Here is a 26,026-nt window from a genome sequence, read left to right as displayed (position 1 = left end):
CCTGTGGGATCAGATGTAACAGAGATTTTGAACTTTCTGTCTGAATGTTAGGAATCATGCCTTGCCTACAGGTCGGTTAATACCTTCAGGTCCGCAATCTCGGCAGGTCATGATCATATTGATGGCAAACCGGTGGGGATGCATCCCCTAGTATGCAAGTTACCTAAGGGTGTCAGGGTGGCTAACCCCCCTCGTCCCAGATATTCAACCTTATGGGATGTTTCTAAGGTTCTCTCATTAATTGAGTCTTGGCCAGATAATACAGACCTTTCTTTGAAACAGCTATCTGCCATGCTCACTATATTGTTAAGTTTAATCTCCTGTCGCAGAGTGTCTGATGTACGAGCTCTAGATATGGCAGGCAGAATGTTTTCTCCACAGGGTGTCTCTTTTATCATCACGAGACGGACAAAAACAATGTCACGTTCGGTAGAGTATCCTGCTTTCCCTCATAATAATAAATGATGTGTTTTGCAGTGTTTGAAATGTTATGAGGAACATACTCTTGCACATAGGTCTGATCCATTGGGTCAGTTACTATTAGCAATTCAAAAACCTTTCAGACCAGTTTCAGCCGCCACTTTGGCTAGGTGGGTCAGATGGGTGATGTCAGAAGCTGGCATTGATATCTCAATTTATGGTGCTCATTCAGCTAGAGGAGCTATGGCCTCTAAGACTTACATGTTGGGATCTCGTTTAGAGGATATCCTGAAAGCAGCTGACTGGTCTACTGATTCTATGTTTAAGGTGCTTTATACACAAGCCTATTTCTCACGTTTCTTCTGTTGTTATTAAAGAGCTTTGAGCCAGCATAATCAGAAGCCTCCAGTCCTGACATAGAATACAAAAATGTCCAGCTATCGCAACAAGAATTTTAGATTCTATTAAGGACACTGAGGCGAGGATTATCCACCCGTTGGGACCGTTTATGTCAACTGTTAAATTTTTTTATTGTTATGTTCATAACAGTATTAAATGCCCACCCTAAGAAATCAAGTTTGTGGGTTCCCTATTTTCAACCTTGTTTCTATTTTCAGGAAATGCCTCTAACAAGAACTAAAGTGGTATTCCGGCTGGAGATGGATCACCTCCTTGTGAGAAGATGTTGAGCACAGGACTTGTGGATTATATTCTCTGTTGAGAATTCAAAGGAACTGTTTATCTCTCCGTTGAGAGTTGGGTCTGTAATTTTGTTAGTACTGATGGACTGGTTTTTCGCAAAGAAAGAGGAAGCCAAGATGGTGTCTCCATATTTTTTATACTTTGACATGTTGCAATTGGCTGTTATGAGGAGGCGTGGTTCAAAGCCTCATGGGATATGATGTTTTTTACATATGTAGTTTACTTTTAATTGGCTGCTGTGAGTACAGTAAAGAAATTGAGACAGCATAATCCTCCTTAATAGCATCTAAATTCTTGTTGCGATAGCATGAAAAGTTTGTATTCGCCTCTATGTCATGTGCTCCTGAGAAGCGCCGTCTGTCTGTGGCATCCCTTTATGTGTGTATCAATGAATATCCTTCACTAAAATTTGATAATCATAAATCCAAGGAATTGTGTAAGACTGACAGAGAATGCAGCTCGGTAATAAAAGTTAAAGCAGGGAAGAGGCCATCCTCCCTGGGAGAGAGGGTGCTGTACAGTGCCATCTGTCCTATGTGGCTATTTTATTGCCATATAAAGTGAAATATGGCCGTAGTAATCTTTGCAACAAAAAAAATACATAGATGGTACAAATAATGGTGTTGGTCGGAACAAGAACAACAACTAAGGTTAATAGCCATTTTGATGACATAACTTCTTTCTATTATACCCAATGGTAATATGTTTCAAGTCTTCAAAGATGACAAAATCTCTTAGTTTAACAGCCTATAATTAAGATGTAACATCACTTCCATTTAACTTAAACCCTAAATAGGTGGTTTTGAACACATATTGAGTATCTGCACATTGTAAATTTCCATTACATAAAATGTGGGTCTTGTCTTAAGACGATACCTAGATGCCATCCCAAATTAATGTGTTTTCTGCTCGATCCCAAATAAAGCATTAATCTGGTTGCTTTTAAATATAGTAATATAATCTGCATATACTGTGTATTAAATATTGACTTAGTTATGCTCAGTACAGAGATATTGATATTCAAGTATGGTTCGAGAACAGAAGAATGAGGGGAACAGGGCTAGCCCTGATGCATTACCCTAAACATAGAGTGTGTTGTGGATAGAATCCTCATACAACTCACCTGAGCCACAAACCCTTGTATAAAGGCCGTATTTGATGGCTAAATATTGGCTCAAAATGGAAGCACTGTAAGACTTGCCACAAAATCAGATTGAATCCCTTTTCAGCATCAAGCATAATCATTGCTGTTGGGTTCTTTGTGACTCCAGCAATATCAAGTAAGAATGTAGCGAGAATTGTGTAACTAGTTGCACCTCAGGATGGAACAAATCCTTGCTGCATGAGGTCTACTCATTCCCCAATATGAGGTGGAATTCTATTTGCCAGGATTTTAGTGTAAATTTTGGAATCATAATTAATCAAAGAGCTAGGTCAACATGACCCATACAACGCTAGAGCTTTGTATTCTTTTTTTCAAAAAGATAATATGAGCTAGATTCCGAGATTCAGGTGATGGGTTTCCTACATCAATAGAGCTGAATAGTCTAAATAAAAATGGAGCCACAATATCGGAAAACATCTTTACACAATTCAAATGAATTACAATATGGACCGAAGGTCTTACCATTGGGTAGATTTTTTATTTCATATTCAATCTTTTGTCATTACTGCTTCTGTTACATGTTGTTCGGTGTCCCTGCGTTTAGAGAGGCTAATTTTAGCTACTATTTGACTGTTATCTGCGTTGGTAACCTCATTAGAAAGTAGCATGTAGTAGTCTCGGAATGTAGTTATAATCAAATTTGGGTGATTAACTTTTTGACTTTGTTAATCTACAATAGCATCAATAATCTTTTTTGTCAGTTGTTCTTTAATTTTATGAGCCACAATCCTACCCATGCTTTCCTCATTCTTAAAATACTTCATTCAGCTGAGAAACATATAAAAGATTACTCTATTCCAAACGTTTTATAATTTTAAAAAAATTAAAAAGTCATTGCAGTGAGCAATTGACTAGTGATAACTTCCTCAGTCTCCACTGTTAGGCAGTTTCTTATAGCTAAGTGTTCTAGTTCTAAATCAAGAAGTGTAGCTCCTAAAGGTTTCATATCTCTTTTGTTCTGCCAATCTCTAGGTATCGTAAAGAAAAGTGTGGCTCCCCAGATGTCTGTTTTGAACAGTCCCGAACTATGTAATACTAGCAAAATTAATTTAGTAAACCAATAATCCATTAAAATTCCAGAGATATGTGAGCAGTATTCTGGGTCTAATAGACACTTCTTATTGAAGGCCCATTTAAGTCTTATTTATTTTATTTATTATTTATTTTATAACACTTGTAAGGCGCACAGCTACCCACAAAGGGTTTCCCGGCGCCGGACCAGCAAGACACAAAAGTACAACTGGAGAGAGAACAGTCAAAGCATTTATTTGTCGAACAGCCAAGTTTTTACATTTTTTCTAAAATTCATATAGCTTTCCTCCTTGCGTATATGAATGGACAATGAGTTCCATAGCGTTGGGCCCAGGTAGGAAAAGGATCTCCCACCTATTCTGGCCCGTTTGAACCTCGGTACCACAAAGTTCGCAGCTGTGCCTGAACGAAGGCTGCGATTTGGGAGGTAGGGCTTAGCAAGGTCCTGTAGGTATTTGGGAGCAGTGCCAGCTTTGATTTTAAATAAGTAATTCAGGGTTTTGAAACGAATTCGGTTTTCAACCCTGAGCCAATGCAGGTCCCTAAGATGTTTGGTGATCCTAGCGGATCTAGGGATTCTGCAGAGCAGTCTGGCCGCAGCGTTCTGCACCAGTTGCAGACGTTTTATTACTGCCTTGTTTGAGCCCAGGTACAAGATGTTACCGTAATCAAGCCGAGATGTCACTAAGGCATTGACTACGGTCTTCTGGGTGGTAGATGGCAACATCCAGACAATTTTACGTAACCATTTAAGAATGGTAAAACATATACCTGCCACTTTGTTTGCTTGCTGAGTCATAGATAGACTGTCATCTATGATGACCCCAAGGTTTCTAACCTGAGAGGCTGGAGGTGGAAGTTTACCTAATGACGATGGCCAGTGGGGATCACTCCAGAGATCTTTACTGTTCCCTAAGAGGAGAACCTCTGTTTTCTCCCCATTTAATTTAAGTTGGTTAGCTGACATCCAACTAAATATTTCTTGAAGGCCTTCTTTCAAAGCAGATGGAGCAGACAAGTCGGATTTAGAAAGTGAAAACAGAATTTGTGAGTCATCTGCATAGGTCATTAAACTAAGACCAAAGTTTTCTGCGAGATTGGCCAGCGGTCGCAGGTACAAATTTAAAAACAAAGGGCTCAGGATTGATCCCTGTGGCACACCATGAGGAGAGTGGAATACCTCAGAGCATGCCTCTGAAGAGGAGATCTGGAAAGTGCGGAGGGATAAGTAAGATCTAATCCACTCCAGTGCTTTGCCCTCGACACCATTCTCCCCCAGCCTGCCAAGCAGTATGGAGTGAGAAATGGTGTCGAAGGCCGCACTAAGATCCAACAAGACCAACGCTACCGTTTGGCCATCATCCATAAGCTCCCTGATCTTTTCTGTGACCCCGAGCAGGGCCGTCTCGGTGGAATAACCACTCCTAAACCCAGATTGGGACGAATGAAGGAGCTTGTTGTTTTCCACATAGGTTGAAAGTGTCTTATGGATATGCCTCTCTAAAATTTTAGAAAAGGCAGGCAGTAATGAAATTGGACGATAATTGGCCAATATCATAGGGTCTGCGCCTGGTTTTTTAAGTAGAGGGCTGACCATAGCATGTTTCCATAGGGCAGGAACTGTGGCTTGCTCTATGGAAGCATTCAATATGTCTGCTATGGAAGTCAAAGCAGCATCTTCTAACTTGTTTATGATACTGATAGGAATAGGGTCACGTGGGGAACCCGATTTGATCGATATTAATAGTTCCTTCAGTGTGTCCAATTTAATGGGAGGCCAGGCTTCAAGATGACAGTTTCCTCTGGGAAATTGGGAGGTGTTTTCTTGCTTGCCTGTGATCCTGCTGTCAATTTTGATATTAGAGACAATGTTCTCAATCTTATCAGTGAAAAAAGAAGCCAAGTCCTGGCATTGCTGGGTGTTGAGAGGGGTAGGTTCCGCTCTAGAATTCTCACCAGCCAACTCTTTTACAGTATTAAAGAGAGTCTGGGATTTATTTACGGCCATGTTAATAGTAGTGGTGACATAGCATGCTTTGGCTTTCATGCAAGCTGAATGATAACTATTTCTGGCCTTTCGATAGACTTCTTTTTGATGAAGTTCGTAATTTTTTCGCCACTGCCTCTCTAGAGTCTTACAGGTAGATTTTTCTTAAGAGCTTCTGTGAACCAGGGGGCAGGAGGACGATGTATTTTTCCTTTGCAACGGGCTAAGGGCAGGCAAGTGTCAACTGCGCCAGTTAACCATGTGTGTGTAGACTCTGCAACGCTATCCATATCTCCTTCTAAACATGGGTGATCTTTCTTCAAAGCATTGTTGAGATCTTCCAAGTTTAGGGATTTCCAGTTTCTCCTAAAAGATTCTGAAGGAGTTGTAACTGGACATTTAGTAGGTTTAAGTGAAATGGCGAAACTTAATAGGAAATGGTCTGACCAGAGAACAGGCGTGGTGTTAAGCCATGAGAGTTCTTTCATATTTGATATAATAGGGTCTAACAAGTGTCCAGCTTTGTGAGTTGGACCCCTATTACGTAGCGTCATGTCCAAAACCATGAGGTCGTCTATTAAGTTTTTGCAGGACTTGTTTTTGTCATCTTCTAGATGAAGATTCAAATCTCCAAGTACCGTGACGTTTTGGGCTTTCAGATGTTGGGGTAGGATGAAATTAGGCAAATTATCTGACCAAGAAGGATTATTTACTGGCGGTCGGTAGATCAATAAGCCAGAGAAGGTGAAGTTTGGACTGAGGGTAATTTTAAAAGATGCCGCTTCGCAGTTAGGGATATCTGCAGGTTCAAAGTTGCACACATAATCTCTGCTGTAAATAATGGCGATACCCCCTCCTGTTTGGCCTACCCGGTCCCTCCTTGCAATAGCATAACTCGGGGGGAGGGCGGTAGCAACATCTGGACCTGATCCGTCGTGAAGCCACGTCTCAGTTAAAAATATGTACTTGTACTACTAATATTAAGAAAATTACAAGGTATTGTGAGAACCAACAGTTTATGATCTGATATAACCCGCCTACTTGTTGGAGTTGACAGATTTTTTCAAAGAGCTTCTGTATAATCAAAAAGGCTTCTTGCCTAGAATATGAGTTAGGAAATAGAGAACAACATTTTAACCTGGGCCTATCTGGATTAGGCTGCCTCCAAGATTCAACAAATCCCAATAATTTCATGATATTGAAAAGCGTGACCTGGAAGGATTGCATCAGAATAGTATTGTGAGGATCACTCAAATCCTTGCCTGGCTGTATTGTCAAATTAATACCCCCACAGTTGATGAACGGTCCTTCCCATAAAGAAAGTTCAAAAAGCATTTGTTGGAAAACTGAAGAATTGTTGTTATTATGCACATATAAATTACACATTGCAAGAGAGCATAATTGTTTAGTTTGATTTTATTTTATTAACAGTTTGATGTCATGCCTATAAGGAAATACAAACATTTCATATACAAATAGATCATAAGATTAAAATATGACATAAAACTTAAAAAAAGAACTCCAATCATTCTATAATCATTTACATTTTTACACAAAAAAACTATTACATCCAAGAACCACCCACTCCTCATAAAAAATAATCTATGAACCAAAAATACTAGGTTTTACCTACTGTATAACCAATGTTTTTTCAAAAGTGTGATGAATCACATATTTAACAGACTTCAGTTATCAGCAAACAAAATACATTTCCTTTTAAACAAAAACAAGTCACAACAGTGAGCGCATAAGAGAAGAACCATAGGCCCTATCCAGCTCCCAATTCAAGCTGTAACACTCATCAGTAAAAAACAGTTTCACAAGGATATTTAATTGATCATATATTTAAACAAGATAAACATTGTCATTGTGCAAAATAGAGCCACAGTAGTGCAAAATACAGTTATATTTTTGCAGAATGTAAATAGACAAGGTAGACATTAACATTGTGCAAAATACCATTGCTTTTATACAGGATAAAACGGTGGCAGTACAACATACAATTGCTATTGTGCAAAAAATGTATTTATAGTTCTGGGGGGAACCAAAGGATAACATCGCGTTACGGCATAGGACCAATTTTAACATACAAACATGCCTCATTGTTCCCTTTCTATATCTCTAATACAATGGGCCACTCCGCTTTGTTGATCGTTCGTCAACAACAGACAAATATTTCCCTACCGCATAGCACAATGATATATTCTCGCACTTTAGGATTACTGTCATTCGATCACTTGTACAGCGAACCTGTAACATTCTAAAAACTGGCAGCAGCAATATTCTTCGACTATTGTCAAAGCTTGTGCAAACTATAAGTGAATAAGTGAATGCATAAAAGTTAATTATACATGTTGGCAAGAGTGACACTTTACTCTTTCTGCCCCTGCCTTTCTAGCCAACTTTCATCTTGCAAAGGTTGGGACCTGCTCCAGCCTAAACTTCAGGGCCCACCACTTTATATATACCGCTTCTTATATCCTGCAGGTAAGGCTGAATATGCCCCCCGTTGTTTGACTCCTTTAGATTATACAAATTATCTCCATCATACATGTCCTCTAATCACCCTTCCTTGAGTACTCTATGACTAAGCCCTTTAATGTTTGTTTCTGCTGAACTACAGACGTTTGTGGAAGTTCTACTCCTCCTGGAGCATCCAGGGAGACCTTAAAATCAAGGAGAATAGCAGCCAATTGGCCAACATGCTTCTCCTGCAGGAAGGATTTTATTATTTAGATTGTTTAGGTAATTGAGCTCTGATTCATCAACCCTGATTATCACATTATTTTTTGACATGGCCAGGTACTATTTCGAACCTGCAGGGTGACTCCTTTAGTAGAAATCTCCCATCTTACACACCCAACAACAGTGTACCCCAATTGTGTCAATTTATTTGATTCAATTCTCGTGAGATGCTTTTCCTGTAAACACACAATTTCAGGAAACATATATTATTATTCCCCTCCTATTTGTGATCTTTTATCATCAAAGAATAATCCATTAGCATTCCACGTTAGAAATCTTTGATGGCCATAGTTTACTTTTCTACTCAGTTAACTTAATGCCATTTTTTAGATCCTAAAGCTAGAGACAATTGATGCTGAGCTAAGGTTTGTTTTTGTTACCCAATGATCCCACACCTCCCGCTTTACCCCGTCAGGCCTCCTAAATATCTCCCTCAGCTTCCTTCTCCCTACTAAGTGGAGCTCCTGTCGAGGCAGCTCAAGCTCCCTATATAAACCTTCCTTGTCATTTGATGAAGAACGACTTTGCAAAAATAATAAAAAATAAGAAAGAAAAAAATCAGACCCTAAGTGGACCCGCATCCCTTGTGTGAAAATACCCAATAAAGTGGGTACAAAGCCTCCCTAAGCTCCCATTCAGTTATCAGTTTGGATTACTTCCCAGTACTTCATCTTTCCCCCTTTCCCTGTCCATTATTATTCCTTTGCGTTAACCACATCAACAATATTTCCTTTAGAATATTTGTCAATAGGTTTCTGGCCATTTAAGTCTACAGTGCAGAAATATGTTAAAGCCCTTTATATAATTGTCAATTCAGCAGGTCCTATGAGACATGCCTGAGCTCCTAGTGTTTGCAGTTCTGGAATCATTTTCCAAAGCTTCCACCTGACTTCCAGTGTGGAGTGACAAAAATCAAAACATACGAAAAAATCATATTCAACAATCTTAGTAAGCTATGAAGAAAGTACAAGCGGATAGACCACCTGGCAAATAAAATAAAAAAATTACCATGTATACTAAAATGGCACATGGATCTGATTTTCCTTGAGTACGTTTGAAAAAAGGTCTTTGGTGGGCGTGCTGTGTTTGGATCTATGTCCCAGTCGATTAGTTTGGGGAAAGATTTCTGGAATAATTTGTGAGAAGTTGGCCTGGTATACGATGTCCACTAATTAAAGTGGGTACCTTGCACCAGTCCAAACAACCCTTATGGTATATGAGATGTAATGTAATGTAATGTAATGGGGTTTTATAAAGCGCACTTCTACCCTGAGGCCTAGTAGCGCTTAGGACGAGTGGGTGAAAGCAACTGTCAGAATGTGCACGTTACTGGAAAAGAAGGGTCTTCAGCCGTTTGCGGAACTTAAATAGATCTGGTTCACTACGTAGGGTAAGGGGCAAGGAGTTCCAGCGGGAGGCGGCATTCCAAGAAAACGAGCGCCGCCCCCACCTCGCTCGTTTGATTTTGCGAGTTACTGTCAGGCAGGTACCCCCAGATCGTAGGGCTCTTGGCGGATGGTAGGGGGAGACTAGGGAGCAGACTAATGCTGGACCAGTGCGCCATACTGCTTTGTGAGCTATACACATCGCCTTGAATTGGATTCGAGCCTGTATTGGCAGCCAATGGAGTGTTTTCATGGCGGCTGACCCTGAATGTCTGCGAGAAAGTCCGAGCAATAGGCGAGCTGCAGAGTTCTGAGTGACCTGCAGTTTTTTGATGGTACTCGCCGTTACGCCTAAATACAAGGAGTTCCCATAATCAAGGTGGGACAGGATGATAGCCTGCACCATGATCCTCCGGGCCTGGAAGGGGAGGAGCGGCAAGATTTTCCTCAGCATCCTCATCAGACCGAAGCAGGTTGCCGAAAGCTTGGTGGCTTGATGGTTGAACCCTAAGGTATTATCAAGCCATACTCCAAGGCTTTTAATCTGATCTTTGGGTTCTGGTATGGTGCCCATACTGGTTGGCCAGTCAATAATTGATCCAGGAGATGGGGACTTCCCCAGGAACATCAGTTCTGTTTTCTCCCCATTTAATTTCAGATGGGAAAGTGCCATCCAGTTAGCTACTGTCTCCAAGCAGCTGCCCAGAGTGCTTGACGAGCCCTTGGGATGGTTTAAGCCAACCACTAGTTGGGTGTCGTCTGCATAGGTGACAATTGCAATTCCGAACAGGCGCACAATCTCTGCCAGGGGTTCCATATAAACATTAAATAGAGTTGGACTTAAGGAGGAACCCTGTGGGACCCCGCAGTTGAGGGGCCATGGCTTGGTTTGAGTGGCACCCTCTGAGACCTGAAACACCCGGTCTTCCAGGAAGGCTTGCAGCCAGGAGAGAGCTAGCTCCGTTACTCCAAGGCGCCTAAGACGAGCTAGCAGAATGTTGTGATCCACTGTCTCAAAGGCGGCACTCAGGTCTAACAGGATAATTGCTGTGGTGCCGCCTTGATCCATGTCTCTCCGGGCTGACTCTGTCACTGCCAGAAGGGCAACTTCCGTTCCGAGCTTCGGACGAAAGCCTGCTTGGGAATCATGGAGTAGATTGTGAGACTCCAGATAGTTGACCAAAAAGAGATTGATGTGCTTCTCTAACAGTTTGCCAAACCAAGGCAGGATGGAGAACGGGCGGTAGTTAGCAGTAATTGCAGGATCAAGATTGAGTTTTTTCAATAGGGCTCTAACTTGTGCGTGTTTCCATGCCAGCGGCACTGTTCCTGTGGCAATGGAGGCGTTTAGTGTACTCAGAATCGCTGGTCTAATTATATCTGCGACTGGTAGCAGATGACGGGGAGGGGCTGGGTCAGTGGGAGAGCCAGATGACACTTTTAGCATTAAGGTCTGCAATGACTCCTCGTCAAGCAAAGGGAATTCCGTAAGAGGGCAGTGAGTGGTTGCAGCTATGTTCTCAGCTTGCAGAGGATTAGATTCACTCTTCAAGGGGGTGAAGGAGAGAGAGATAAGTTCCATTTTTTGATGGAAATACTCCGCCTGTTTATCGCAGCGGTTTTGGGCCTCTTTGGGGTCAGGGAGATTTTGAGGGATCTTAACGAGTGTTTTCGCGATCTGGAAGATTTCCCTTGGGGAATTGGCTGCTCGTAAAAGGAGGATTGCGCCGTTTTTATTTCCACCTTATACTTCCTGATCGCTTCTCTATAGTTGGTCCGACTTCCTACCCCTGAAACCTGTCTCCATTTCCTCTCTAGTTTCCTGAACTTTTGTTTCAGTTCTCGTAGGGGTGAACCATGGAGCTTCTTTAGCCTTGGTTTTTTTGTGTAGAATTTTTAGTGGGGCTACCGAATCCAGCGAGGTCTGGATCTAATTGTTAAAGTTCCTGTTAGATATCTCTGGGTCTTTGCCCAGCACCGGAGGCGCGGCAGTCAAGGAACGAACCCATTGGTTGGTAGGGAGATTCGACCAGTTCCTCCCCATCAGCGGAGCTAGGGTAGGAGCCGGGAGAGAAATCACTGTTTCCCAAATTAATGGCACAAGCAGATGATCGGTCCAAGGGAGGGGCGTTGGAGGACCCACATGGAGCTTGTGAATGTTGCTGAGTACCGCATCTGGCCCCTTACATGTGTAGATTCAGAGCTCTTCAATGTGAATTGGAGAGCTTCTAGATTAGACAGAAGGGCCTTCGCTTGGTGATCAGCCGGATCATCAAGGTGAATATTGAGATCACCAAGCACTGTAAAATTTGCCGGGGATAGAGCTAACTCAGCCACGTAGGAGGGGAGGGCGTCAAGAAAGTCCAAAGGTAAACTTTAGAAAGCTATCCTAGTGGTAGCTGTGGAGAGCAGCCTTCAGGCTTAATCTTGAAGGAATGTAAAGCAGCTTGTTTTACCAGAATATCACCACCTCAATTAATCAAATGAAAGGAGAACCACACAGTAGTTATATAAAAATATGTAATTATTTATATAACACTCTCTACTATCCTCTACACGAGGATAGAACACAAAGCACACAATACGAGATCATTAGAACAGTTATTAGTAGCACAATACACAATGGGCTCCAGTAGGAGACCAAACCATAAACTAAAATAGTGGTATAACAATCACAACTGGGATCAAGACAAGGTCTGGAGCACGTAGAAATGCTGGGACCCCAAGGAAGCACCCAAGGTGAGTAAAGGGGGACCCCATGGAGAACGGGTTCAGTGTGCTAACACGACCGCGGGCTCCGTACAATTCTATGGGGAAGTAGCGGTTGCAATTTTACAGTTTAAGGCCCCTTCTAGGAGGACTTCAAGCAAACCGATTGGAACTTAAGAGGTTGGAGAGCCACCCCACGCATGCATACCATAGTACCCGAGTTACATATCCCAGAGGAGCCGGGTGCATAGGTCTGGAATGATGTCGGAAACTGCAGATATTCTCAATGGAGGGCTGTGAAAAAGTACTGCTGCCGTCATGGTGAAAATAGTCCGGTGGTATCCAAGCCTGGATTCTGGAAGGAAGGAACCAGAAAGCAGAGGGAAAGAGTCTGGGTCATTTCAGAATGACCAGGAGCTCAGTAGATGAATGCCCACCGACGTCGGGTGCTTCAGGTACGAAGACGGGATGCTTGACTCTGCAGCCACAATGACCAGGAGAAGTTGATGATGACCAGGAGTCAGATGCGAGCTGTCCCACAAAGGATGTCGAGTGCTGAGGAGTCGGTGTCCGACTGGAGCACCAATAAGCCTTGGCAAAAGCAAACCATGCAGTAAGGTCAAGCAGGTTACGGTGTGGACCAGCAAGGTTCAGGGGACTCACCAAGCAATGAGGAGTCAGGGCATGTCTGGGGCAACCAGGAAAGCCCAATAGAAATCAAGATGACCCTCAGGAGGACCCACAGGCCGAATGGCCAGGAGTCGCGAGGGGACTTCGAGCAAGATTGCAAAGTACCAGCCCACGGAGCACTCGATGCAAGGAGGCTGGAGTTCTTTGGTGCAAATACTGCTCAGGGTCAGGACTAAACGAAGTCCAATGCACAAGCTCAGGAATCACCAAGAAGCATATGCACCTGCAAATGGACGTGGTGCACAGGAGTTTGGGTTATGCAGTCCCCACGAGGGATACTGACCTCAAACTTGCTGAGAGGGCAGATCAACCTAAGGGACCTTCGTAACCCACCTCCTATGTTGCTGAGATCTTTGGAGTCCACAGGAGCTCTGGAGCAGCAAACCAGTCAGTTGTGTTGAGGTGCCTTCAAATGCAGGGGAGTGACTCCTTCACCCCAAGGGAGATTCTTCAGTTGTTCTTAGTGCAACACAGGTCCTGCACGGAGCCTGTATGGAGCAAGGGCACAGAGAAAGCTTTGGCCGGAAATGGAAACAAAGTCGGGCCCAGTCCAGCAAAGTCCAGAGTGTCCAGACGGTCGAAGGTCAGTGGTTTCTTCTTGTAGAATCTTATCCACATAAAATCTGTCTTATGGCCAGGTAAGCCCTTTTGTACCCACGGGAAAGGGTTGGAAAGGTTCAGGGGGCCCTCCTAGGGGAGGGGCAGGACAGAGGGGAGATTACTCCCAATTCCTTTGTCCAGTTTCATGCCAGAGTAGGAGCCAATGGCTCCCACAACTGGTTTGAACTGGACTATGCACACGGACACCAAATGTGCCCCAGGTGCAGCCTTTCAGGCACTCTCAGTGTGCACCGACCCAGCCCCATTACAATAAGTCCTGTCTGGGAGGTGGTCACACCTCCATGTGACAGGATGCCTATTGTGCTGCCTTCCGCTGCTCGAGCTTGGCTCAGCAGCAGGAGGGCAGAAATGTGTCTCTGGTCGGCAGCATTCATTTTGTGCTGTCCGGGTCGAGAAGGCTGGCACTGGATAGACCAGTGACCCCACGAAGCTAGCTTCAGAAGGGTGGAATCATACCTCCCACACCAGTTACCGGTGTGGAGGTATGATTCCAAGGTGTTTGATATCAAACACAACATGTTTCTATGCAGCCGTTTTCGACATAGCATTTACAGCGAGGTTATACTGCACCTCTACCTATATGTCCGGCTGAGTCACAGACAACCCGGGAGAATGTTTCCGAAGGCTGCAGAGGGGCTCTGCTCATGCAGGGGCACCCTCTCACATAAAACCCAGCACCCTGCCTTCAGGATTGATAAGGCCTGCAATAGGTGTGACATAGGTTTTAAGTCTAGTGACCTATAGATATAGTGAACCATCTTACAAAGGCTGCAGTTGCAGACCTGTAGTTCCATTTTGCATGTCCTCTCGTGGGTGGCATAATACATGCCTCAGCCCATGTGAGACCTCTGGTATGCATATGCCCTGGGTACATGGGTACCATACACTAGGGTCTTATAAGGGTGCCCCAGTATCCAATCTGGAGTGTACATGCATGTTAATTTAAAGGAGAACGCAGATAAACTGGGGTCCTGATTAGCAGGATTGCAGTCAGACTAGTCAAAAACAGTGCAACATCAAGCAAAAAGTGGGGGTAACCATAATAAGCAGATCCTACTTTCCTACATAATTGAATAATAAAAATGCTGTAGATTGTCTCCTTCACTGCCCTCTGTTATCCCCAGTACTCAAAGGTTATTGCACTGCACTTGATTCTCCATATCTTTTAATTTTTCAATCCAATAACCAGTTTTCTTCTCTTGCTCAACGATTTGCTGTTGCATATTATTAGTCAGATCTTCCTGTTTCTGTGTCGTCCTGAGCTTCCTGTGCTCAGATGCCCAGAAAAGTTACTCGTTTTGTGACATTACATACTGCCATTTAAGTAATTAAATTAGCTGTCTTGATAGCTGTATGATCTTTTCTGTACGCTTCCCAAAAAGAGCTACACAGTTTGCCATAGAGGAAAGCATAGGTTGTGGTATGGCTTCCTCATCCTTTCCTTTTACTGAAGGGCTCTGTGTTTTGAGCTCACAATTGGAGATACGTTGCCTACGCTGTGTAAGTTCTTCAGCAGGGTGGCAGCATAGAAGAAAGTCCTCTTCTATCTAGGAGCTAGGACCTGATTCTGGGAGATTAGTTTGTTCAACAGTGTGGATCTAATGTGCATCCAATGTCTTTCGGGGAATAACTATGTAACCCAAATTTGCACCTTCTTCATCTGACCCGACTTCCAAGTCTTTCCTATGTTCCAAAGTGCCTGATAACTAGAATTTCTTGAGTTTCTCAGGGTTCAGTATTAATAACAGAAGTGCCCTCACCCGTAGATTACATTTGTTTACTCAATTCCATGGGTTGAATCCTCCAAGCCATCCAGAACAAATCAGACCTTCGAGCTCCGCAGTTTTTTTGGCTGGCCCCAATTTAGGAGCACTGACCACTGCTACATGTTCCCCCAATGTTGCGACCTGGTGGGTGCTTGTCTGTATCTTTTCTTTTTCATACCTATTGGTGGCCTGTTTCTCTACAGTTGGTCCTTCTTCTGTATTACCCTATGCCACAGTGGATTCAGCCAAGTTTTGGCTGCCCCAAACCCTTTTCCTTGGGTGCAGTGTTAAATTCAGATATAGGGACAATCTTATGTTCTAGGGAAACACTTGTTTGCTCCTTACAATATTTCAAAGAAACCAAAGAGGCCCAAAGTTGTACCTTAAAATGCTTGAGAGTTGTGAGATGCTCTGTCTTTGAGGGTGAGAGGACTGCCAGATCTGACAGCTTCATCAGCCTCTTGTTTCTGAGAAACGTGAGTTGAGTGTAGGTCCTGCATTCGACCTGGAAAGAAACTTCGGCCTGGAACAGCTACTGATACCGAAGGAAATGAAGAAGGGGTTGCCATCATGACTGAAACTGCAGACACTGGCACCGCCATCCTTCCTGCAGTAGATTAGTGCTGCAAGGGGGCTCAAGGTTTCCTGCCTCCAGTCATAGCTCCAATAACAGCAGCTATCTTGGGGTTTAGCACTACGAAGCTCCTAGGGTCCCTTGTGTAAACATCCAATAGCCACTATGAAATATTTCAGGCCGCCCTGCTAAAAGAGCTTTAGTCAGCAGAACACCCACTGTAAATAGTGAGTCAATAACCAGTTGGAAGCAAGGAAGTGGGGGGTAGGGGCCAGTTATATCTTCTCCTGGTAGGGATTTCTTCACTGTCAGGTTGTAGAGTTCCCCCATTAGGCTCTGAGCAGCAGAGTGGTGCCTCTCCCTGTCTGACACTTAGACACCTCACTCCACCATCTTGGATCTCGCCATCACAAAGCCACCAATGCAGTGGTACTTAGGCGTGGAAAAAGGAAACAAGTTGAAAATCGAATTGAATAGATTAAAAAAACTAAATCCTAACACGTTACTTCTGTCTGGAACTCAGAATAAAATATTAGCAAAAATCATAATACAAGAATTCTTACTAAAATGCAATTAGCAGAACCAAGACAGTGCGCGAAGAAGATAGATCCTCGAACATATAGATGCGTGGAGGATCAGACTTTAGGCCCTTATAGAGGAAACCAGTCTTGACACCTCCTCCAACGACACAGGAAACAGATACATAGAATAACATTATACTTTCTGTTACGGAGAATCATATTGTTTTGTCATGTGTCCAATAGCTGTCCCAGACTTTATATATTCACCAGTTGGAAACCGTGTTCTTTTTTTGCATTGTTGTGTGGCCTTAAGAAGTAGAAGTGTCTCCAGTTTGTTAACACTGTTTCTAGGCTGCTCAAGTAAACTAAGCGGGGACTATGAAGACTCATGGTTCTAATTGTCATTCAAAAGGACCCGTAAAGACTTGAGGTTTCTGTTCGGCAACCCATTACAGTGTTGCATAGCCTTTGGCTGTGCACAGCGGGCATTAGCCCTAGAGTCTGGGCTACAGTACTGAACTTTCTCCTGGCGGGAAACCCAGCTGCACAGTATTTGGCCATAAGAAGCACAGGTTGACCAAGTCCAGCTATAATACACCAATTTTTATATTTGTATTTTTTTAAGGATTCACTAATCCCACAATTTTATTGACAAGAGGCTACCTTTGGGGCTTCTACAATGTGTGCCGGAGTCAGGGTAGGCTCATTCCGTCCCATTATTGTTATAATTTTTCCCAACAGGGTTCTCAGTGAAATTTTTCTGTGCCAGCCATCTAATCAGAGCACAGCACTTTCACAAATCCACAGCAGGATATGCAAATCCACAATTGAGGATGAGAGCAAAAGCTTCCTGTCCAATAGTGTGTCTCCCGTTGGGAACTGGACTCATAAATTCTTCTGGAGTTCAGATATCTCTAAAATGTAACCTCATCATGCAGAAACTGGAACCCTTTTAAAACATTAACTAATTGAAAACTATTGAAGAGATTTACATCGAACTAAGCAAATGTGTAAAGTTCCACTTACAGGCCAAGTTTGGTGTAGTTCCATTCTGCCATTTTTTTGTATTGAAGAAATAAGAATCCTACTAGATTTAAAATGGGAAATGTCACTTTTGTCCTCCTGACCCTCCAAAACCCAACACCCCCATTTTTTCCCATCCCTTTTTGGGTCTGCATGAAACCTGCACTGAAGGACCCAAAGTGGGTTGACGTTTTGCAAAAATGTAGTGCAGGGTCATTGATTGATGCCAAAGTGATTAAGAAAACAAAAATATTTTTTTCAGTGAAAGCTCTGACCTAACCATAACTACACAGGCGCTATTGCTGCCTGCGACAAACACTCTTTGTACCTTGCACATAACAATACATACATATCATGATTATTCAGAAATCTTTTGTGCACTTATATTTCACGAGAAGTAACACAGAGTTATTTTAAATCCATCTCTCTAACACTCTAATTGTTAAATCAAAATTTTCTGAAGACCAAAGTTTATCTTCATGTCTTGGTTTTAGAATTCCAAACTGTCCTCCATTCATAAATCATAGACATTGTTTTTTTCAAAGAGAAACACAAATCCAAGATTAACATCTCAGCTACTAGCATGGTTGCCTAGTAAGGATGTTGTGGAACACGATGGAAGTTCTATCCAATGATCCAAGATGGTGTGAGGAAGCTACATTGAGGAGAGAGCCACTTACCGGTCTAACGCCAAGGGGGGACCCACAATCACGGGTGCTGACACCGCGACAACCGGCAGAACTACGCCATCCAGACTCCTCTACTCTATTTCCACCGGGACACGACAACAGGCATACCTCGGAAGCACCGCCACCGCAAACCGGAAGAGGAAGCCATGAGCCAATCAAAGGCGAGCGGGTTAAAAAAGGAGGCGCGGAAGAAGAAGAGGGAGAACGCCGAAGTGGAGAGTTCGAGAGAGAAGACGCAGGACCCGAGAGAGAAGACGCGGGACCTGAGAGAGAAGACGCGGGACCCGAGAGAAGCCGAGAAGACGCGGGACCCGACTTACCGGACGCCAGGACATCAGGGAACCTCGAGGACGGCGAGGAGAGCTGGTACGAGGACTGGTGGTGTCCGGAGGATGCTTGGGAACTGCCGTAACTCAGGAGAGTTACGGCGGAGCCGGTGAGTGTTAACGGCTTTGGGTTTTCAGGGAGAGGGGAGGGAGGAGAGGGGAGGGAGAAGAAGCGGGAGGGAATACAGGGGAGGAAGCGTGAACAGGAGGGTACCACTGGCTATTTGCGACCCCCCCTTCTGTGGAGATACACGCCATCCCCTAACCCAGGACACTGAATGACTGCTATAGGATTGGGCACCTTTCTTTTTTTCATTATCCTAGGCACTTAAATTTCCCTACAAAGGTCTTTCCGTCCCCCCCCCCCCCATTTCCCTCTTCCTAAATATCGCTTTTCCTTGGCTTTGCTCGCAATCTTTTACCCGACTGGGCACAAACGAAAAAGATAGAGCACAAAGGTATGGTGAAGGGAGCTTAAACCCCATAATATCAAAACCTTATTCTGACGGCTCCTTTATTTTCTTTATCCTCCTATGAGCCTCCGGGGAGACCACCTCGGTCAAGGGGAACCCGAAAGCAGGACAACACCTTTGCTCACATCAAACCCCTCCAGCTCACCAGAATCATCAGGGGAAGAAGAAGACCACCAAGGACACCCATCCCATCAGCCTACCACCCCTCTTATTATCAATAAACCGCTTTTTGTTAAACCCATACTTAAGCCTCCACGCCTGTTTATCAAACCTGCCCTCCCACAGATGGCTAACACCATATCCAAAAATCTCAATATTCAAGGATTTCTGAAAAAAAGTAGTTCCCTTGTCAAGCAGTGTGGTGTAGTTCATTCCCAACCAACACAAAGCATTTTACCGGGCAGCGTCGATATTCATTGACCACCACCAGCCTGTCATTTCTTGGAATGAACATGGCACCAACTGGTTTGGAGTATTTCACCCCTGTGCCAACTGAACCCTGACCGCTATGCCACGCATCCTGACTGCAATCTCCCCCAAAGGCTGCCATCTCAGCAGCAGAGCTCCTGGTTTGTCTGGTTGTATTTTGTAGAATTGACATGTCAAATGTGAAGCATGAAGATTTGCAGCTGTTCCTTTGATCTCTCCTCTGGGCTGAATCCCTTCCAATCTGCTAAGTACCGTAAATTCTTGCACCTAAAATCTTATGCATCTCATGTTCACTTTCAACATTTACATGAACTGGCATAGGATTTGGAGCAAAACATGTTTTGTAGGAAAATGTTTCAACAAAGATACATGGATTACCATTGACTTTTCACAGAATAATCTCATTCTAATGATACAGCAACTGGGGTCTTACTCTGTTCAGTAGAGAATAGTACCCAGATTTTGGTTGAAACATGGGAGACTTCTTTAAGTGCATATTATTTTTTGTGGGGAACCATACCTTCCTATCTAAAACATATTTGGATGCTGGACTTCTCATATTCTTCATTGAATGCATAATTAGCCTTAGCATTTTTCAATTCTTTCTGTGTTGATTTCTGAATTTCTTTTCAGGGCCTGATTTAGAGTTCGCAGATGGGTTACTCTGTCACAAACATGACAAATATCGTGTCTGTCGTATTACAAGGGCCATTGGATATACTGCACTTGTAATACAGTAGACATGATATTTGTCACATTTGTGATGGAGTAACCCGTCCGCTGAACTCTAAATCAGGCCCTAAGTCTGTTAAATGTTCTTCAACTAAAGGAACTGATGTATATAGGACTGGTACAAAAGTAATATGTGAGGACGGTGGGCATACATACAAAAGAAAGGTGACAGTCCAGTAGATGAATGTTTAGTATAATTGTATTTTAGAGCTGCTAACCACATTGTATTTCACCAGTCTTCCTCTTGGTGCAAGTCTTGATATTTCAGATATTGTTCAACACATTGATTCAAACTTTCAGTCTGACAGTTCATGATTGCGAGAACAATTGGTAGGGCAGACTTCCATATCTAGTTTCTTAATAAGACAGACACAATTCTTACTTTCAAAATCCTTTTATTGGTTTTTCATAAGATTACATCTCTTGCAACAGAGCACGTACAAAATAACAAAAGGTCATGGGCCAAGTATTTACTGTTAAACCCACTGTCTGAAATAAAGCTGTTCATGACATAAGAACAAACAAGAGACATATCCCTTAACAGATCCCCTTCAAACTTCCCTCTCTGCCCACCTCCCAACAGCCAACTCAGGGCATAGCGGGCATGGATATCTGAATGTGCGCTTATCCTATGTGATTGACAGCTTCTAGCATTCATGTTCAAGTGTGTGGGCCTTGGATCAAAACGTTATGTAGATTTGTAGCCCATGATTATGAGCTGGATGGACACCATGTTCCATTGTAATCAGTGGATGTGCAGTGTGGCCTTTCTGGTTGCATGTTCAGTCAAAAGGTTGTAGGGCTTTGAGGTGCTGCAGGTTAAAACATGAGGACTCCTGCTTAATTATGTATTTAACCAGAGGGTGTTCTGAATTTGAGGTGAGACTGTGTCAGAGTATGCCTGCGTTGTTCGATACCCAGAACATGCCATGGCCTACCAAACCACTGTAAAGTCCTCTTACTGGTTTCTTAGCCATATTGTATTGTTTTGTATGAGGTCACTTTAGTTGTTTGGCATGCCCTCCAGGCAATAAGCTCTAAGCCCCAATGGTGTGCTGGCAAGGTCTTCTGGTATTGGGTGGCCTATGATACTTTTAATGTGGCCCGGGCTCGCTTTCCAAAAGATCCGTATGACCACACCAGACTACCAAATAATTCTGAAAGTTCCCTTCTCCGTGCTGCATCTGTCTGACCCCGATGTGAATATCGGATGGGGATGCCCAGGTGTGAGATGCCACAGGTAGATCCACGGGATACTTTGAACCTGTTTTGGTGTGTCCTTCGACAGTCCATCCCAATTGGGCTCCGGAAGGTCACAATGTAGATCTGTTTCCCATTTACGTTGAAAAGGGTGTATCCTGTAAGGCTTACTATGAATTATTGTCCAGTACGTGGTTGATACCAGGCCTCTAGAGCCAGAGAAATACCATACAAGTTTTTCTAAGGGGGTAAGGGTCTGGTAATGGCCATCTTGTTTAAAGGGTGTAACACCCAGTGTCTGAGTTGGCATTATTGCAAATGGTTATATTCTGGAACATGAAATTAGCACTTACATTCCTAAAATGATTTTATTTTCCTATTTTTCCCAACAGGTCACAAGGGATCTTGTATTCTCCCTGGATCCAATTGAAAAATAGTTCCTCTTTTATAGCAGGTGTAAAGGTCTGGTTATACCCTATTCGGGTATGAGGTGATGGGAAGGATATATGGCAACCTTTAATCATGAGCTGATTCCAGATTTCTAGAACAGTTTGGTGGGAGTAGTCAGATTGGCACACCTAGAGTCGCAGGTCCTGTCTAGACAGGTCGGGTCCTATAGTGATCCCTGGATCCAATTGAAAATAGTTCCTCTTTTATAGCAGGTGTAAAGGTCTGGTTATACCCTATTCGGGTATGAGGTGATGGGAAGGATATATGGCAACCTTTAATCATGAGTTGATTCCAGATTTCCAGAACAGTTTGGTGGGAGTAGTCAGATTGGCACACCTAGAGTCGCAGGTCCTGTCTAGACAGGTCGGGTCCTATAGTGAGCGCAACACAACAGCTCTGTATATTAAGGTCCATTTAATTTCAGTCTCTCTAGTCGACCATTCAGATATATACCACAGGTGAGCTGCCATTTAGAATGGCAAGCCGGTCTCTACAAGCCAGACTACCTCTCTCTTGGAAACATTACCAGTTTAGTGAAGATTCATGGCTCCCCCCTTCTACTTAAAGTCCATCACTTTATTTTCCAATACCTTTATTTCATCTGAGGGAATGATACAGGGAGTGTTTGAAACATAAATAGAAACAAAAGGAGGAGTACCACCAAGTGGAATCAGAGATTCCTAATGGGGTGTGTGGTTGAACAAAAGGAAGGAATTCTCCTTTTGTTAAAAACCCCTCACTCACCACCTAGTGGTGACATGCTTCATTATCGGGGTCCACCCTAATGACCTAGCGCCATCAGGGTGTGCTACAACACCTGATTACAGTGGAGCAGGTTGTGAGTGAAGGTGCATGAACAAAAAGGTGTGTTAAAAATTGTCCTGGTTTAACTTGGGAGAAATAAAACTTTATTTTCAAGCAACTGGACAATGTTAAAAATAATGGCGAGATAATGTTAGGGTGATTATGAGCCCGTGTATCTCTATGTGTATGTGGTCTACATGTTTCAACCGTGAAGGTAATATTTAACCAGGTTTTCTTCAGGACCAAAATCCAGGGAAGTGGACGGTCTGCGCCCCCTAAAAGACGCACCCAATCCTACCCCCTGGAACCAAAGACGCAAAAATATGCCTATGGTGTCAGCTTGTACCGCAATGGGTAGGCATAGAAAAAACAGATCAAAATACTCTCATTGGGGTATTTATAGACATCGTAGGGCAGGGGAAGGCCCATTGTAACAGGGCAGCGGACAGAAGTAGGTTATCGGCCAGGAGCCTCACATTAAAACTAATACGTTTCATACAGAGGAAATCCTTCCCCTGCCCTCTGTTTTTTCTATGCCTACCCATTGCGGTACAAGCTGACACCATAGGCATATTTTTGCCGAGGCATAAAGCGGCGTCGCCAGCGTCATTCGCTCCTCCCATCCCAAACTCACATTCGCGGCTCGCCACACAGTGACTGCAATCCTGGACGGGCCCACAAGATGGCGCCCGGCCGATCGAGAATAAAGCGCTCTATTAAAGTCTCCACCCGGCAGCTGAAATCTATCCATCTCGAATGCAGGATTTCGACCCGGTGAAAACATCACGTGATTAATAGCAGACAGCTGGGAAGCCCAATAATATCGCTTGATATCGGGGAGCGCCGTGCCCCCGTCGTACCAAGGGATGGTGAGTTTCGCGAGGGCAATACGTGGACGCCCGTCCCAAATCAATTGCCTTTGAAGAGTCTCGATCTCTCGGAAATAGGTCTTGGGGATAGCGTCATAGGAGTTCTGGAGCGCGTAGAGGAACCGCGGCAAGGACATCATTTTAAACAGAGGAGACAAAGGAAGCTTACGCCAACGGGCCACGTCCAGTCGCAATCTAAGCAACGGGGGGAGGAGATTACGCTCAAATCTGAGCGAGGAGTCCAACGTAATAAAAATCCCTAAATATTTGAAGCCAGACTGGACCACCTGGATAGGAAGTCTGCTCGGCAGTGGGGGTAAAACACCCGAGAGAACATACACGCAGGACTTGGCCCAGTTAATAACGAGGCCTGAGTTGGCACCAAATGAAGTGAGAACGTCAAACAAAACTGTCAGAGATTTGCGCGGGGAGGTGAGATATAAAAGAATGTCGTCCGCGTAAAGCGAAACGCGGTCCTCAAAGTCCGGAGACCAGCGAATCCCCTTGAGCGAAGGCTCCCATCGAAGCCAAACAGCCAACGGTTCCAAGGCGAGTGCAAATAGCAACGGAGACAAGGGGCATCCCTGACGGGTACCCCTACCAAGGGTGAAAGGGGCCGAAACTCTACCATTTACCACTACTTGTGCCAGAGGTTCCGCATATAATAACTTGATCCAACCAATAAACTCAGGCCCGAAACCAAATTTCTCAAGAGCCGCCCAAAGATAAGGCCACTCCAGTGTCAAAAGCCATTGAGGCATCCAACGATGCCAAAATGGCCGGCTCCGTCAGAAGCCCCGCCCTCGCAATCGCGCCGTGAAGACGCTCATTGCACCTTCAGGATTCAAGCAAGCCGGGCCGACGACGCCTGAAATGGCAGAAACCGGTCCCCGGAAGCTTGTTTCCTTCCCAGTACAAGAATTGGCTTGGTAGTTTGGTTTTCCCTGTTCCCATCATGCATTGGGACAGGAACAGACTAATTTGCATATAGCCAAGTTCTGAGCTGGGATGGTGCAGTGAGCTAAAAAACGGTGATGGATCAAGCCCTGATCTTTGGACTGGGTAAGAGTGGTCTGCTTAATTCAGGCACTCTGTTCATCACCACCCCCTTTTCTGAATCATTTTGTCCACCATAAGCGTGGAAGGGTATACTCAGATGTGAGTCCCTTGCTCATTGCACCATCAGGATTCAAGCAAGCCGGGCCGACGACGCCTGAAATGGCAGAAACCGGTCCCCGGAAGCTTGTTTCCTTCCCAGTACAAGAATTGGCTTGGTAGTTTGGTTTTCCCTGTTCCCATCATGCATTGGGACAGGAACAGACTAATTTGCATATAGCCAAGTTCTGAGCTGGGATGGTGCAGTGAGCTAAAAAACGGTGATGGATCAAGCCCTGATCTTTGGACTGGGTAAGAGTGGTCTGCTTAATTCAGGCACTCTGTTCATCACCACCCCCTTTTCTGAATCATCGAAGACGACGTAGGTTCAGAGCCGTGTTGCGATGCGGGATAAATCCGGATTGATCTGGATGGACCAAGTCACTAATGACCGTCAAGAGGCGGGACGCCAGGAGTTTCGCCAATACCTTGGGTTCAACATTGAGAAGAGATATGGGCCTATAGGATGAACAAAGGTCCCGCGGTTTACCATCCTTGGGGATGACAACTATCGTGGCCAGTCGCTGATCGTAGGGGACAATAACCCGTTCCCGGGACTACAGAAACATGGCGCGAAGATATGGCGCCACTCTGTCGGGACGCAACTTGTACAGTTCAATTGGCAACCCGTTCGGGCCCAACGCTTTGCCCGAACGGAGTGAACGGATAGCAGTAGCTATCTCATCAACAGTAAAGGGGGAATCCAACGCCACACGATCTAAATCAGAGACACTGGGCAGAGCTATATCACGCAATAGAAGGCGAGAGTCAGCCTCATCTCTCACAGACACAGGGGTATACACCACACGGAAGTACTCAGCAAAACGATCAACTATTCCAATCGGGTCCATCACACTCTCACCACTCAAAGACTGAATCACGGGCACTACACGATTAGCTCTCTCCTTCTTATCCAGCCATGCCAGCAATTTACCCGCCTTGTCACCCACATCATACAAACGACCCTGTTGCTCCCGAAACATCACTTTAGCAGCATCCGTGACCATGGATTTATAGGCAAATAGTTTCAGACCCAGGGCGTGGAGTTTCGCAGACGTAACACCAGATTCCAAAGCATCCTCCAATGCAGAAATCTCTCCCTCAAGGTCCACCACCTCCCTATTCCTTGCCCTCTTAGCGTCAACAATAAGGGAGAGGGCCTGCCCACGAATCACCGTCTTAAAGGCCTCCCATAGGGACACAGCTGAGGAAACCGACCCCTCGTTATCCAGAAAATACGCGTCCAAAGACTTAAGCAAAAGGCTGCGGGTCTCGGGGGAGGTAAGGTACCACGGATTGATGGGAGCTACCCGGCCCACTGCCTCCACTCCAACCTCAAAACGAAGCCAGAGCGGAGAGTGGTCAGAAATACCCCTGGGTAGGTGTATAATCTCACGCACCGCTGGTGACTGAGCCGCGGGCATCAGGAAATAATCCAGTCTAGACAGACTCCCATGGGCCCCAGAATGAAAAGTGTATTGAAGCTGAGTAGGATGCAAAAGCCTCCAGCAATCCAGAAGTGTGGCTCACTGGTTAGAGGCGGCAGACCCGTAAGCAGA

At 44.3% G+C, this 26,026-nt stretch overlaps 1 protein-coding gene across 1 annotated transcript in view; it reads left to right on the top strand.

Moving 5' to 3' along the window:
* The first annotated feature begins 1,052 nt into the window (after positions 1-1,052).
* Positions 1,053-26,026, top strand: part of SETD3 (SET domain containing 3, actin N3(tau)-histidine methyltransferase) — a 571,076-nt gene continuing 546,102 nt past the window's right edge. The window contains exon 1 of the mRNA XM_078660141.1: positions 1,053-1,180. The gene's annotated coding sequence lies outside the window, so the exon portion shown is untranslated. The remainder of the gene's footprint in view (positions 1,181-26,026) is intronic.

This window comes from Lissotriton helveticus, chromosome 9, assembly GCF_964261635.1.
Source record: "Lissotriton helveticus chromosome 9, aLisHel1.1, whole genome shotgun sequence".
Lineage (NCBI taxonomy): Eukaryota > Metazoa > Chordata > Amphibia > Caudata > Salamandridae > Lissotriton > Lissotriton helveticus.
The sequence above is the reverse complement of the archived record's forward strand: the minus strand, read 5'-3'. Positions and strand labels throughout refer to the sequence as shown.